Source organism: Talpa occidentalis, unplaced genomic scaffold, assembly GCF_014898055.3.
Source record: "Talpa occidentalis isolate TD23 unplaced genomic scaffold, MPIMG_talOcc4v2.1 talOcc4.3, whole genome shotgun sequence".
NCBI lineage: Eukaryota > Metazoa > Chordata > Mammalia > Eulipotyphla > Talpidae > Talpa > Talpa occidentalis.
In genome coordinates, this window is record NW_023603184.1 from 35,033,348 (window position 1) to 35,048,478 (window position 15,131).

The window sequence follows — 15,131 nt, forward strand, 5'->3', positions numbered from 1 at the left end:
CTGGTCTCCCTGCGTGTGGAGTCCTCTGAACACCCCACCCTCTGTGGACTTGCACAGGCAATTCCTTCAAATACCTTCCTGTCTTTTGACCCTTTAGCAAATGCCTTCTCATCCTTCTCATCCTGGCCCAAAAGCCTCTTTTATGCTGTTGTCTATCCCCCTAACTCCTGAGCCCACACTTTGGTGAGTCCATGTAGAAGCTCATTTAGTGTTTGCTTGAGTAGATAGAGGAACTTGAGCAGATGAGGACCGGGGAGGGGTGGGCCTGACTTGTACTTGGGTCTGGAAGAAGGGAAGGAGAAGAGTCAGCAGTGGGGCCTGGGGCTGAGGTGGAGGTGTATCCTGGGGCTGTGGAGCTGTGGGCCTTCATGGCACAGGACCAAGTGCTAGAGGTCTTGCTTGTGAGGAAGAGGGGGGTGAGACGACAGAGGTGTGTGACCTGGTGTTGGGGGGCCTGCAGATGGAGCCCCACCTGGTGACGGTGGGTGACCTGCTACATCAGATCTTCTCGCATCAGAGTTCCTGGGATGGCATCAATTGCCCCAGTGGAGCTCGGCCTCCTCATGAGACCTGGGCACAGCCGTGACTAACCCTGAAGCAAGAACCCATGTTGTGGGCAAAATAGAATGGAAAGCTCTGGTGACCAGAAGCCTGACTTCACCTCTCTGGAGACTAAGCGGAGAGGGGGAGACACATGGGGGAACCAGATGAGAGCTGCATGGCTCTTAGGGAGCCAAAGGATCCCCAAAATCCATTTGTCCAAGGGGCTTGAACTAAGGGTCTCTAAGGACTGAGGTACACAGAGAGCCCTGAAGAGGGGACTCTAAAACTTTGAAAGTCATGAGTCATTGAGTGGGCTTAGTGAGAGGCCCTAGCTACTTGGGGGCTTGAGTGAGAGGATCTGATCTGAAACCCAAATGAATGTTTCTGGTCATTATGGGGCCTGAGAAACAGACCCTGGTCACTGGGGCACTGGTTGCTAAAGGACCTGAGCAGGTACTTCTGGCCACTTAAGTCTAAATGAGGGGCCTTGGTCACTGGGTGCTTCAGAGAGAGGTCACTGGGTTAACACAAAATTGAGGTACATGCAGAGGGCTTCCTTCTAAGCCCTACTCTGTCCACACTTAATGAAAAGTTCCCAGCCTGATCAGCATGGCTCACAGCAGCCAGCAGATGGCACTGTGGCCCCATGTACGGCCTGGACCCTGAGCTGGACTGGGGACAGTCCTTGGGGTGGAGAAGCTCAGCTGGGAAGGGCTCAGGTGCAGCCTTCCCTGCTTTGGGAGCTGTGGCAGGAGAGTGTGGGAAAAAAGAGGAGGCAGCAGGTGGGTTGTCAGGTGGCCTCCAACCAAATTCTCTGGGGTGCCGGCCTGAGGCAGATCCCCTCGGAAGATTTGTGCTATGGACTTGGCAAGAGCCAGGGCCCGTGTGGTCGGTGACTCTGGAGCTCAGAAAAAACTTTGCTCCAAATCTAGTCTGACTTACTCAGAGACACTTTCACCTCTGCTTTGGTTCAGTATCCCTGCTCGCAGATCTAAGACAGCCTAGGATCCACCCTGAATACTAGGACTTTCATTTCCCAGATGATTCGGTGTCCCCGAACCTTACAAGCCCTGGCAGAACCAGAGTCTGTACCTTGTCACAGCCCAGACCTTGTTGAAACCTCATGTCCCAGGGCCTGGTCACACTGCACAACCACATCCCATCCCAGGGCCTTGCCATATCCTGGTATAGCAACAGAGCAGGCCCTGGCATCCCTGGAATAAAACCCCATTCCAGGGACCCATTACTCTTCACCTGCAGAACTACGCAGGACCTGTCTGTCAGTCTTCCCCGAGTCTTGTCATGGTCCACACCTGGCCCTGAGCTGTGACAGTATCGGGTGTAACAGCTGGTCTGTGACACTACTGGGTACATAATGGAGTTCTGAAATGTGCCTGGGTCAGTGCAAGGACAGTCCCCAGTGCTGTGACTTTATCCACTGTGTGTGGGAACTGGTCCCAGAACTCGCACCTGTCAGCTGTGACCATCAGCCATGAGTGTTCCCTGTGAGTGTCTGTAGCCATCCTGCTGGCGTGAGCTGCCAGGGATACAGACTGCCTAAAGCTGTGCTTCTCCGTTTACCGGTGGTAAAAGGCCAACTTTGCTTTTTAAGTTTCCATTTTGGTTCCACTGCAGACTTACACTTTTGTGAAATGGAACTCAAAAAACAGATACAAAATATAAGTCCTTGTTTTAAAAAACAGACTTTTTATTTTAGAATAATTTTTAGATTTCTAGAAAAGTTGCAAAAAGAAAAGAAAATTACTGGGCCTCCCCTGGTGGCGCAGCTGTTGAGTGCTGGGCTGCGAAGCTGCCCGCAGCCTCTGCAGAACCGGTTTGACATCCCGACCCCCTGCCCCCCACCCACCACCCCTCCACCCCCCTACCCCCACCCCCCTGCCACAGGTGAGTGTCCCACATGGCGCAACAGACCTCTCCTGTCATGCCCAATGCTCCCCTCAGCAGTGTACTTCATCAGTCTGCCTGTTCTGGCGAATTCTCTCACCCTCCCACGCTTCTAACTGTACCCAGTGCTTGCATAAATAAATAAATAAATAAATCTTTAAAAAAAAAAGAAAGAAAATTACTGTTTAGCCTTCACCCAATTTCCCATAATGTTAACATTTTAGTTGACTGAGGCACATCTGTGTAAACCAATAGGTACAGTACTGGTAGCCTAGCTACGGACTAGCTTCTGCTTTCAGCAGTTTTTCTGCTCCGCTAGTGTCCTGCTAAATGCTTGAATCCAGGACACCACATTGCACATTTACCAGTGTACTTGTTATAATAATATTCAAGTGACAATTATTCTGTCAAATTGCTATTAAATTTTTTAAGTACTGTCAACCTGAAAAATTAGCAGGCAAATGAAAAGGCAAAACACCTTTCTTTGGATCAAAAGATTCAGGTACAGGGGCCTCCCCGGTGGCGCAGCGGTTGTGCGCTGGGTTGCGAAGCTGCCCGCGGCCTCTGCGGTGCCGGTTCGATCCCCGGCTGCTCCCCGGCCACCAGAGGAGGGTCCCACATGGCGCGCAGACCTCTCCTGCCGCCCGCTGCTCCCCTCAGCAGTGTACTTCGGTCCTTCTGCCTGCTCTGCTCCCTGCTCTGGCTCTGGTGAATTCTCTCACCCTCCCGCGCTTCTGACTGTACCCAGTGCATGTATAAACAAAAAAAAAAAAAAAAACAAACAAACAAATAAATAAATCATAAATAAAAATACATGCCTCTTTAAAATAAAAAATTAAAAAAAAAAAATTCAAAAAAAAAAAAAAAGATTCAGGTACAGAGACCCAGGTAGAAAACCTAATGTGTGAACTAAGGGGGATTACAGGAGGATGAAGATGAAGTAAGTGGTTAAAAAAAGAGTCATTTGGGTACAGTCATGGGTTACTGATTCCCTGAAAGAATGAAAATGAAACTGACTGATTCTATCCTCTGGCTAAGGGTCCATAGTCACCAGTTCTCAAACAATTGTTTGCTCGATTACTTCTTAAAACAATTGCTTTTGGCTCATTGCAAAGATCTTTGGCCCAAGAAAGGCAACCAATTTCTCTGTAATGGCTGCCTGACTCCATTTTAAGAATGGCTTCACAGATGGCTTTTTATAGCACTTACTCTTAACTCTTGAACTTATCTCCTCATGGATTGGTGACAAATGATTTGTGCCCATCACTAGTCTGCAGGCTGTACTTGAGCTGCACAGGTATAATAGTTGTCATGTTTACAGTAATGCTTCAAAGGAGAGGGGAAGGGGCAGGTACCCAGGGAGTCGTGTAGGTGGGCGTCAGTGTTGCAGAAATAAATTCTAGCCTTTTATCCAGGCAGGGGAAGAACAAGCGGTACTTCAGGAATGGTGAGGTCAGGAAAGCTTTATTACTCATGCATGAGGTCTAACATCGGTCAGTAAGTGCAAAAGTTTGTGACAAAGGTATTCAAGGATGCCCTGGGAGATCAATCTGCCTGGCCTTGTTAAAATGTAACCTCCTCCTTCAGGTAATCTCATCTAGATAGGCTTTAGAGAGGCAAAACTTATCATTTACATTTACTTTGCATTATTTACTGAACCAGACCTCTGACTCTTTTAGCAGGAAACAGGAAAGATTTCATTTGATTAGCAGTTCCCTTTCATCAGGACATGGCCATTTTGGAACAAGGCTGTGCAAATGAGGTTTGGAGAGAAAAGGTCCAAACCTTCTGTGAGTCTGCTGTGATTCTGCTGCGTGCACCACAACTTCGATGTAAATATCTGCATTCATCTTTATGGCTTAGAGAGCTCATAAATAGCCATTAGCACCTGCTAGTTACTTTATAGATGCAAAGAAGAGCTGTAGAAATCCTCAGAAACACTAAACTTTCAAAACCTCTGGAGGGAAGTAACATTACATTCTTAAAAGCAATAGAAACATTCATGAAGGGAAAGTTTAACTGACTTGACTACAAAAGAATTTTAAACTCTCGTATATTAAAAAAAAAAAAAAAAAAGTGACCCAAACAATGGGCAAATGGAGTAGGGAGAGATTTGCAGTCAGCTTAAGTCAAGAATTTCATAAATTGATTTGGAAAGAAAACCCTGAGGCCCCACTGAATAAACAGGCAGAGGATGTGATCAGATAGTTTCCAAAGGAGGAAAAAGGCAGAATGTGCTTTCTCTTAACGATTAAACATCACACCAGGAAGGAGAGGTCCATGATGGGCAGAGTCAGGGGAAGTTTCACAGGTGAGGTGGCGTGTTCTCTGGCCTTTACAGAGGTGCAAGGAAGAGCTGCCACATGTTTGGGTGGCGTTTCCTGCTCACGAGCCACTCCTGGCTCCCCTCTGACTTTGCAGGGCTTTTAAGGCCCAGAGCTGGGCATGTCCCTCAGTGTCTCTCTGGCCACCACTTTCCATCTGTAATGGAAACAAATTTATTTGTGGAAACAAACCTCCGTGGAATCTTGGGGCGGTTCTGGAAGGCTGTGGAAGGCAGCTTCTGTGGTGGGGGGACTAGGGAACTGGCCAGGAACCCTGACTTTCCTTATCACACCACCCTGGCCTTCCCAGCAACTGTGGAGTTTTCTGATGTAAAAACAACCTGCTACCCACTCCTGCCCCCCAATTCCTAGCTGGGTTTGGGCTGCTCTTTTTTCACAACTTTCCCAGGAATGTGGATACAAGTTTCCTGAATTCCTCTGAACACAGTTTACATTGGCATTTTCACTTTAGAGTCTTTTCTATCACTTTTAATATTTATTTTTAAAAAATGAAGCAACCATACATATTCATTGGAGAAAGCATAGATAGAGCTGGCATTTCACAAAGGTTTTCTGAAGAACAAAGAGGAAGAGAAAAATGGAAACTATAAAGAGTTTACCAACAGTCCAGTTTCCAAGCACAGCATGCGGACCCACTCTGAGGATATAGGAGGCCCTGCCCACCACCAGGCCCTCCCCACACGGGACTGGCCTCCTGGCCTCCAAGTTCCAGGTCTGATTCCATCTGATTCCACCTTGATTCCTGCCTCAGTAGCGAGGTCTCCTGACATCATGGGGGGCCTCCAGGTCACAAATCCCCATTCATTCCTGCAGCACCCCCTTACCTGACCCTCCCACTCGACTCCCTTTCTGGTCTAAGAAGCGTGATTCATCCTCAATCCCATCTCCACCCACTCCCCTCAATGCATGGCATCCATATTCATATGCTCTGAAAGGTTAAACCCAATTTTATCTCAACCCGGGAAGGAGTTTTGCAGGAATGAGAGCCCATGATAAAAATAACCATTCCATCTCCATGCAATGTAATGATTTGAAGTTGGCACAGCCGTTAGGGTGCTAGCAGCCTGCCCACTCCTGGCTGCCGCCTTGGCAACACAGGCTTTGGAGAAGTGAGTCTGAGTCCTGGCTGTGATGCGCCTCCTCCGCTCCCAAACCAGCGAGGGAGGCATTATGAATGGGAGCAGGCTTAGCAGAGGTCACCTCCAAGACTCATGCATGTATTTTCATTGTCTATTGATTTTCCCAATTAAATTCTTTTGTTAGTTGCTGTCTCCCCTGCGCCTAGTGTAATGCCAGACGCCCCCCAGTGGACGACGATTGAAAGGGTGAGCGACTCTGCACCTGCTTTGCTGTGACACCTGGAGCCCCTTGCTCTGCACCTAAGAAACCCCGCCTGCCGGCCATTGCTCTCTCACCTACTGGCGCTGCCGGCAGCCATGTGCAGCTACATTTTCTAATGTAATTTGTTTTCTTGTTTGGCTATTTGCACTGGTCTAGTCCTGACATGATGGCTTTATTTCCGGGACTCCTTTGCCCATGTTTTGTCTTTTTCAGGCATCAGGGATCTTTGAGATATTCTCAATAACTTTATGTAGAAGGAGAAATGTCCTCCCCAGCAGTTCTAAGCTGACATCCCACCTAGATTGGACCCTTGGACAGTGTGGTTCTGTCTTATCCTCTCCCTTTATTTCAACCAGCGCCAGTGGTGCAGGCCTACATGCATGCGAGGCCCATTTTCCTTGCAGCACGTATCACATTTTTCATTAAGTGAGTAATTGGGGTTTTTGCCTGACCACTGTGTCTCCCACTTGGAGGCAAATTCCGTAGCACAGAGGTGCTATTTGTTTGTTTTTTTTTTTTTAGATTTATTTATTTGTGCATACAAGAACTAGGGTACAAGCCAGAGATGTGGGGGGTGAGAGGATTCACCAGAGACAGAGAGGGGAACAGAACAGGCAGACTGACTGAAGTACACTGCTGAGGGGAGCAGCGGGTGAGTCAGGAGAGGTCTGCTGCGCCATGTGGGTTGCTCCCTGGCCTGCTTCTGGGATCGAGTTTGTGCTGCAGAGGCTGTGGATTGCTTCTTAGTGCGGTGCTTAACCCCTTGCGCCACCAGGGGGGCCCCAGAGGTGCTATTTTATTTACTATTCTAGCCCCACCATCTAGCACAAGCTCCAATACACACTAGAACTCAAAAAAGATGTGCAGTAAAAATGAATGGATGCATGAATGAATGAATTTGTGGACCCAATGATGGACCCATTATGACTATGATGAACAGGGGATGGTTTTGTTTCTCTGGAAAGAGTCTTCACGGTGAAGTCTCTGGAGGAAAAGCAGGCTGGGGGCAGCTGGCGGCCAAGAGCAGTGGTTAATGCTTACATGGACCCCATGGACACCCAGTTCAAGGGCAGGGTAGCCCAACTGAGGCCCAAATGGAGGGAATAACAAATGCCTCTGGGAGAGCTGGGGTGGGAGTGAGAGGGTGAGTCAGGATCTCCTGCCTCTGACACCCATTTGCCCCACAGTTACATCGGCTTTGGAACCTGTGCTGTGTACCCAGAGGGTCTGGGATCAAGTCAAAGTTGGTTTGTTTATTGGTGAAACTACTCATGTGGATGAGTGTGTGGCAGCAGTGCTTCAGTGGGGTTACTGCTAATTACTCCTGATGCACATAGACTGGGGCGGCCAAGGTTGTCCTGTTGGGGGACAATCCCTGGGATTGTAGCAATTAGCCCAGCAGGTCCTCACTCTCTCATGAGACCCAGCACAGCTGTGGCCACTGTCTGCGAAGGGGCTGAGGGACAAAGCAGAAGGAAGTCCCTGGCAGCTTCTTCAGGGATGAGGGTGGGGGGAGCAGAAGGTAGATGGGTGGTCTGAAGGGACCTGCCTGGCTCTTGTTATGCTCACTAAACCTTAATTAAGGACCTTTGTCATAAAGCCCCTGTGTGGTGGGCACCAGGTCCCCACCCTGAGGGAACAGGGCTGGATCAAAACTTGAAAGTCCCAAACTTGCTAAAGAAGGTGGTGTCTCCATGTCATTCAAAGTAAAACAAACCCTAAACAAGTGCGAAGAAGGTCAATGCAGTTTAGTTTCATCCCAATATGGTCACATTGTTGCTTTTCTGCAAATATTAATTTCCTTAAAAATAAAAACTCTTTTCAGTTTTATTTTATTTTCAGTTTTATTTTATTTATTCAGTTTTATTTTGGTGTTTCTGCTTTTTAATGATGACATAAGTGCATTCTTGTTGGCCTATTAAGGCATCCATCCCTGGTGAGGGAGGGGCCTCTCCCTGAGCCCTGAGTCAGAAGCAGAGAGAACTGAGGGTGTTCTCGGCTCACTGAGAGACAGTCAGAGCCCTGGTTGTTTTTAGCTTGGGGGAAAGAGCCCCAGTAACTGCGGGGTCTGTGATCTCTGAGAGAGAGACCCTGATGGCTGAGGGGGCTGGACTGGGAGGCTGTCCCAGCAGCTGAGTGAGGGTCCCTTTACTGACAGCGTGGGGAGAGTGAGGGGCTGAGCAGGGCGCTTTGGCCACTGAGGACCAAGGAAGCGCCCCTGATCACAGCCGGGTCTGAGCCAGGGGCCTGCTTACGGAGAGAGGCTTGGGGAGGATTCTCATCACTGAAACCTGAGGAGAGGCTCCCACACGCACAGATTCTCGACTTGGTCAATGGCTGTACTCCCTGAGAGGACCAAGGAGGATGTTTGGGTCTTTGAGTTAGTTCATTAAATGTTGAGGGGGACCCCTGAAGGGGTCTTGGCTGAGAGGTTGGAAAGGATTGATCACGGAGACATGAATGAGGAGGCTCTTTGGCCAATGAGCAATAAAAATAAGGGGCTCCCTCCATCCAGGAGGGGGCTCACATATGTGGGGAAAACTGCCCCCTTTGGGGTCCAAGAGCAGAGATACCCCTTCCAGCTGAAAATACCGCAGCTCTTAATTCCACCCCCGCCTTCTCCTTTAGCCTGACTTGCAGGGCTAGTGGTGACCACTAGATGGCACTGCGGCTTCACAGGAGGCGGGGCCGCTGGCTGGAGGCTCCAGGTGGGGTGCAGGTGTAAGTGAGACAAGGGGGAGAGGAAATGAGTTGCCCTTCAGACCAAACTCCCTGGAGGCAGGGAGGAATCAGGATGTGAGGGTCAAGGCAGATCCCCTTGCTTACAGGCCGCCTGGAGGCTGAGTTCTGTTATCCTGAGACCAAGTGGTTGCAAAGGCTGTGTGACTTTTTCTGTTTGATTCATTCATACCTTCATTTGTTCAGCAAGTGCATGTCCAGTACAGGGCAGACTTTCTTATACACTGAGATAGAAGGTGATAAACAAGGTCACTATTGCTGAGAAGTGAAAAACAATATATACGCCATAATTACATAAATAAATACGCGATAATATATACGCGATAATGTGACAATGACTGTAAAGCAGGGATGGACGCGTGCTGTGGAGTCAGGGCAGGAACGGATGTGGGGTTTAGAGAGGTTGTAAATGGGAGCGAAGAAGGAGGAGACATCTGAAACAGGGTCTCAAAGGATGAGCTGGGATTTTGTGAGTCACAAATAAGAGACAGTATCTGGGGCAGAAGAAAAAGTGTGAGCAAAGATGTGGGGTACATGAACCAGCCTGGGGTGTTGAGGGTGTTTGTCCTGGTATAGGAGTCAGTTGGGGGTGGACTGGGAAGGAAGCACAAGTATGTCTATGTGACCATTCAGAACCTCCTAACCCATATTTAGGGATTTGGTTATGGCCCTTTAATGGAAGAAGAATCAGGAAGAAGAATTCAAGTGGGCAGGTGAAGTATTCAGGTTTTGGTTTAATGCCTGCGGCAGCCAAGCATGGGCTAGATCAGAGGAGGAACAGTCTCTGTGCTGGAATCCAGTGAGTAACTTCGTGAAAGTTTATGAGAGAAAGAAGGGCAGTGTGGAGGAGCAACCAGATTTGAGGGGCACTTAGGAGGGAGGATGAGTCAGACTTTGTGCCAAAGTAGTGTGAAAGGGAAGGAAGAATGCAGACTTTAGGAAGATAACGAATGTTAACTCCCCCTAAGCCTGCAGCATTCCTGACACGTGATCTCACTCATCATAACAGCACTCTCTGAGGTGGGAATTAGCCCCACTTTCAGAAGAAGCTGGAGCTCACAGAGGCTATGGGCCTTGCCAAAGGCACACAACTAGTTTTGCTGCCCATCTGGCTTTCCTGTCTTCAATTTTATTTCTCTCCAAGCTACCTCCATATTGCCACCAGCTTGAGCTTCAGCAAATCCTTCCTTACAATCCAGGGGTGTCTACTCAAAGCTCAAACATGTCACGGTGGTACACGGAGTGCTTACCCCCAGTCCCTGCCACCTCAGCCTTCCTCTACCCCTCTCTCAAGGTCACTGGCAGTTCCCTAAAGGGCCCCCCTGTGTGCCCGGGGCCTGCTGCCCCTGCAGCCCACCTGGAAACATTCAGCGGTTCCTCTCAACTAGCTACGCGCCCAGCCCCACTTAACCTTCAAGTCCCAATTTTAATGTCATTTCCTTAGGTCACCTTTTGTGACTCTTCCTGGAACCCATGAAGTTACGTCTCTGCACAATATACCGTCACACTTGTCTTTTTTTTAATGTATTTTCTTTTTTTTTTTTTAAGATTTATTTATTTATTTATACAAGCACTGGGAATAGTCAGAAGCGCGGGAGGGTGAGAGAATTCACCAGAGCCAGAGCGGGGAGCAGAGCAGGCAGAAGGACCGAAGTACACTGCTGAGGGGAGCAGCGGACGAGACAGAAGAGGTCTGTGGGCCATGTGGGATCCTCGCTGTTGGTCAGGGATCGAACCTGTGCCACAGAGGCTGTGAGGCTGCTTGCAGCACTCAACCACTGCGCCACCAGGGGAGGTCCCACACTTTTGTTCCATACTTTTCTTCTGTACTTTTCTTCCATAGCACGTATCACAGAATTAAGTAATTATCTTCGTCACTATTGACCTAATGTTAGTCTCTTCCACTGGACTGTAAGCTCCTTGACAGAAGCTTCCCAGGAGTATTCGTTGCAGCTTAACATAGATTTTATTTTACTGAAGTAACAGTTTGTAAAAGTATATACGTTTCAGGTATATTAGCATTATAGTTTGACATCTGCATGTACTTCATTATGATCACCTCCCAAAGTCTAGTTTCCATTCACCATTATACAATTGACACCCTTTACCAGTTTCGCCCACTCTCCAACCCCTTTAGCCTCTGGTAACCATCAATTTGTTCTCTAAATCTGAGTTTGTTTTTATTTACTTTGTGTCTTTATCTTCCACATATGAGTGAAATCATACAGCACTGTCTTTCTGTCACTTATTTCACTTAGCATGATCCATTCAAGATCCATCCATAAGGTCATAAATGACAAAATTTCATCTTTTTTATTTTTTTTTACAGCTGAGTAGAGTTGCATTGCATTTATATACTACCTCTTTGTCCATTTACTGTCCATGGACACTTAGGTTGTTTGCACATCTTGGCTATTGTGAGTAATACAGTGAGCCTGGGGGTGCAGATATCTTTTCAATTAGTATTTTTATATTTTTTGGATAAATACTCAGAAGCATAATAACTGATCATATGGTATTTCTATTTTTACTTAAAGAATTTTTGTAGGGCCTCCCCAGTGGCGCAGCGGTTGAACGCTGGGTTGCGAAGCTGCCCACGGCCTCTGAGGCGCCGGTTCGATCCCTGGCTGCTCCCCGGCCACCGGAGGAGGGTCCCACATGGCACGCAGACCTCTCCTGCCGCCCGCTGCTCCCCTCAGCAGTGTCCTTCGGTCCTTCTGCCTGCTCTGCTCCCCGCTCTGGCTCTGGTGAATTCTCTCACCCTCCCGCGCTTCTGACTGTACCCAGTGCATGTATAAACAAAAACGAACAAACAAATAAATAAAACATGCCTCTATAAAAAAAAAGAATTTTTGTAACAACAAAATACCATAAAGAAAGGATTAGTTAAATAAAATGGGATTAAACATTCCTTGTAAAGGAATACTTTGCTGTCATTAAAATGAATGAGAGTTCTCCCACACCCCAAATCCCATCTAGAACCCGTCCACAGTGGATGAAAAGACTCAACACAAGTCACCAAGCCCACAAGCCCACAAGAAATTGTTTCCCACCTGTATCAAAGCTGAGCCAGTGACTTCTGCTAGATGGGTCTAGGTTAGCTTTCCAGACTGCCATTAACAAAGGACCTCACCTCTGTGGTGGTCTCTTGTTGTTTGGGAGGGGTCAACCTCCCAAAAGGATCAGATAGCCTTTTCTCAAGAGGCCCAGAGTAGACCCCTTGCATATTTGGTACAAGAACTAATCAAGGCTCTGCGAGGTTCAGGAGGCACCATGACTGAGAATGCAGACTGTTTGGGGTTGAGAGCAGTAAAGGCCCTGAGGGCCAGGAGAAGCTGCTGTTCGTGGCCCAAATTCTTTGCTTCCATGAAACCATGAGAGCCAAGCAAAGAAGAGATCAACATGTCCTAAGTGTAAGTGTCTCCCGTTTTATTAATTGACCTAGAAGAATGCAGTTTGGGAACGTTTCATCCAGTTTTAGTGTTATAAGGCAACCACGGGGGAATGCAGTGACAGATGTGAGTTCTCATTCATGTGCTTATAACTAGGTCCAAGCCCCAAAAACAGACATACAGAGAAAATTTAAAAAAAAAAAAAAAACCAAAAACACCTGTATTTACTAGAGGAGTGGAGTGAGAAGGAGAGAAAGAGAGAGAGAGGAGGTTCATTGGCTGACATGTCTTACCAGCAATGCCCTCTGATGACACCAGCGTGCTCACCGAAGCTGGAAAAGCAGGAGAGTGGGATTCTGCAACAGTTCAGTGTTTTGAGTCCAACATGGCTTCTCAGCTTTACCCTGAGTTCCTAGCAACCCCCCATGCAGGAAGTCAGGTTCATGGTACCACTACTTAGAATGCAGACTATGTTGGGTTGAGAGTAGTAAGGGCCCTACTAATCCTCGATTCTGAGATCTAGTATTTGCAGAGGTAGGGTGGAGACTGAAAAGCTGTCTGTCAAGGGGTGGAGCTGGTGCAGGACTTAATTCCCTGGCTCAGAATTTGCTCCTCACTGTTCCTCTAAAACTAGGCTTATCAGCAAACATGTTCTTTCTAAAAATTTCATCTTTATTCTCAGAGTGAGGATGAATTCAGCCCCTTCTATCCCTCATGTGAATTCTCCCCCTCTCTGTCCTTGATACCTGAGGTCCTAAAATGCAGGATAAATAATCCTGGCCTTCTCCATTATTCTTTAGAATTTACAACCATGTGAATTCCCCACGCGTGTCATTAAATTCATTGTTTTTCCTTTGCTAACCCAGCTGAAGCTGTTTTGATTCTGCATCCAGTCTGAAAAGTGCCCAGAAGGGCATGGGATGATCTATTTTGCACCCCACCATCATCGTGTTTTTTTCCTCTCTGCTTGCAGTTTGGCCTGTCACCACCGGAAGTTCCACGAAATAGCCTACTTGGCATCTTTCCAAGAAAAAAAAAAAGAAGAAATCAAAGAAGGATATAGCTGGGGCAGATCTTTCTTCCCCTTACATTTCTCTCTCTTCCCTTACAGTCTCTCTAAAAATTACCAACAGCCTAAATGACCATATGTACATTTCTTCAGTGAAGAGTTCAACTTCAAAGAGGGAAGGAAAGGGAAGGTACTGACAGATCTAGGTCCTTTACAAGCCCTCTGGTTTGGAGATGTGCAACTTTCCCTCTCCATGCACCACTTCTTAAAATGTGCCCCATTGGAATCTCCACCAACTTCCAACTTTCACTTCTTGGATCTCTCTTTCCAAATCACCACTCTTCTCCTACCCCAGAGTCCCAATCTGAGCTTGCCAATTTGAGTTGGGCCCCTCGAACTTTAGCCAGTTAACAGTGAAGCCTATTGTCTTCCAGAATTGTTTGTGTAGGGGTCACAGCAGGAGTGGAAGAGAAAAGACATCCAGCGTGTAGTTAGCTGCGACTTTAGATCTTCCTGAGGGATTTCCTCTTCAGTATTCTTATTTGTGTGAGTGGGAATCACATCAGCACGTTTGATTAATAGAATTTTTACACGTTAGTTCATCCACTGCTCCCAGAAACAGACATTGATTTTTAGAGAGTACAATCTAAACTCACATTGAAAAGGGATCTATTTCCTCAATTAGAAGGGTGTCTTGCCTTGCTCTCAGAGTTAGTGGGCTCCATTATTGTGCAGTAAAGAGGTCTGGTTTCTTTCCTGCTTTGCCTGGGAAGCTATTGAAATCATAAATAAAGCTATATTATCCTTTAATGGCTGCTCCCTTTTGTTAATTCCGCAAGGGCTCTAGACTCAAACTGTTTTCAACAGTCTGCTCTCGGGCTTGGGGTTTCTGCCAATTCTTTTACAATAAACCCACCTCCACTCAAGTTAACCGAGACAGTTTTTGTTTCTGGCAACAAACTGATCCTTGTCTAGAAGAGAAATGGATTCAGGCGAGGTGGTTTGCAAGTGGATACTGTACCGCTGTGGCTGCATGAAAGAAGATTCTCACATCCTGGGAAGAGCAGTTTGGGTATGCCTAGCTGGTGTGAGGGGACTTGTGTTTGCTGCAAAAAAGTGAGGCCTGAGTAGGATCCATTATAATGGAGGCTTAAGAAAATATGGGTAGAATTGAGGAAACCCTGGCATGACTCTGCCATACCTGATGGTAAAGGGTCTCTAAAACATTAGCACAATTCTAGACTAATTCCACTAGGGTTCAAAATCTTCTGGCATGAAGGTGTGGGTGAGCGTACCTGGTATAGAAATCCTCGCTAGTGTAGGTACTCGTTAAAAGCACGGACAACATGAGACGCACTATAGAGGACAAAGTAAAGACTAAGTTTACTTCTTAAATTCAACCATCATTTTCTTATACAGTTGACATTGGATTTTATTTGAATCTAAATGTGGCTTATTTTTGTTTTATTTTAGATATATTTAGCCCAGTCTGAATTTTGAGATTTAACTTCAATCTAAACATCCTCTTCTCCCTTTCTTCTAAAATTTGACATCTAAAGCCTCCCCTGTTTATTTTCTCTCTCATTCTAATGGTCGCAGATTGGCTGATAGAAGGAGAGCGTGACTCTGACTTAGAGAAAACTAGGTCTAAGTAATGCCGGCTATTGTAGAGAGACAGACCACGTGAGACAATCAGGAGGTCTTTCTGGATGCCCCTCCCCAAGGACAAGGTGCAGCTAGATTTGACACTAGGTAGGTAAACCTTAGGACTAGCTGCAGTTTAAGAAGGGCCCTTTGTTAATTCAGTTCTTATCAATCAAATACTTTTGTAAAGAAAATGGGGGTCTCATCTAGGTT

General features: G+C 47.0%; 1 protein-coding gene across 4 annotated transcripts in view; it reads left to right on the forward strand.

Annotated features, from left to right (window-relative positions):
- The window catches only part of CAVIN3 (caveolae associated protein 3), a 41,603-nt gene that overhangs the window by 12,140 nt on the left and 14,332 nt on the right, over positions 1-15,131 (forward strand). Inside the window, exon 3 of one of the 4 annotated variants that reach the window (XR_008553496.1) lies at positions 14,874-14,895. The exons of the other annotated variants lie outside the window; for them this stretch is intronic. The gene's annotated coding sequence lies outside the window, so the exon portion shown is untranslated. Of the gene's footprint in view, positions 1-14,873; positions 14,896-15,131 lie in introns of those variants that run through there. 4 annotated transcript variants of the gene reach the window in all.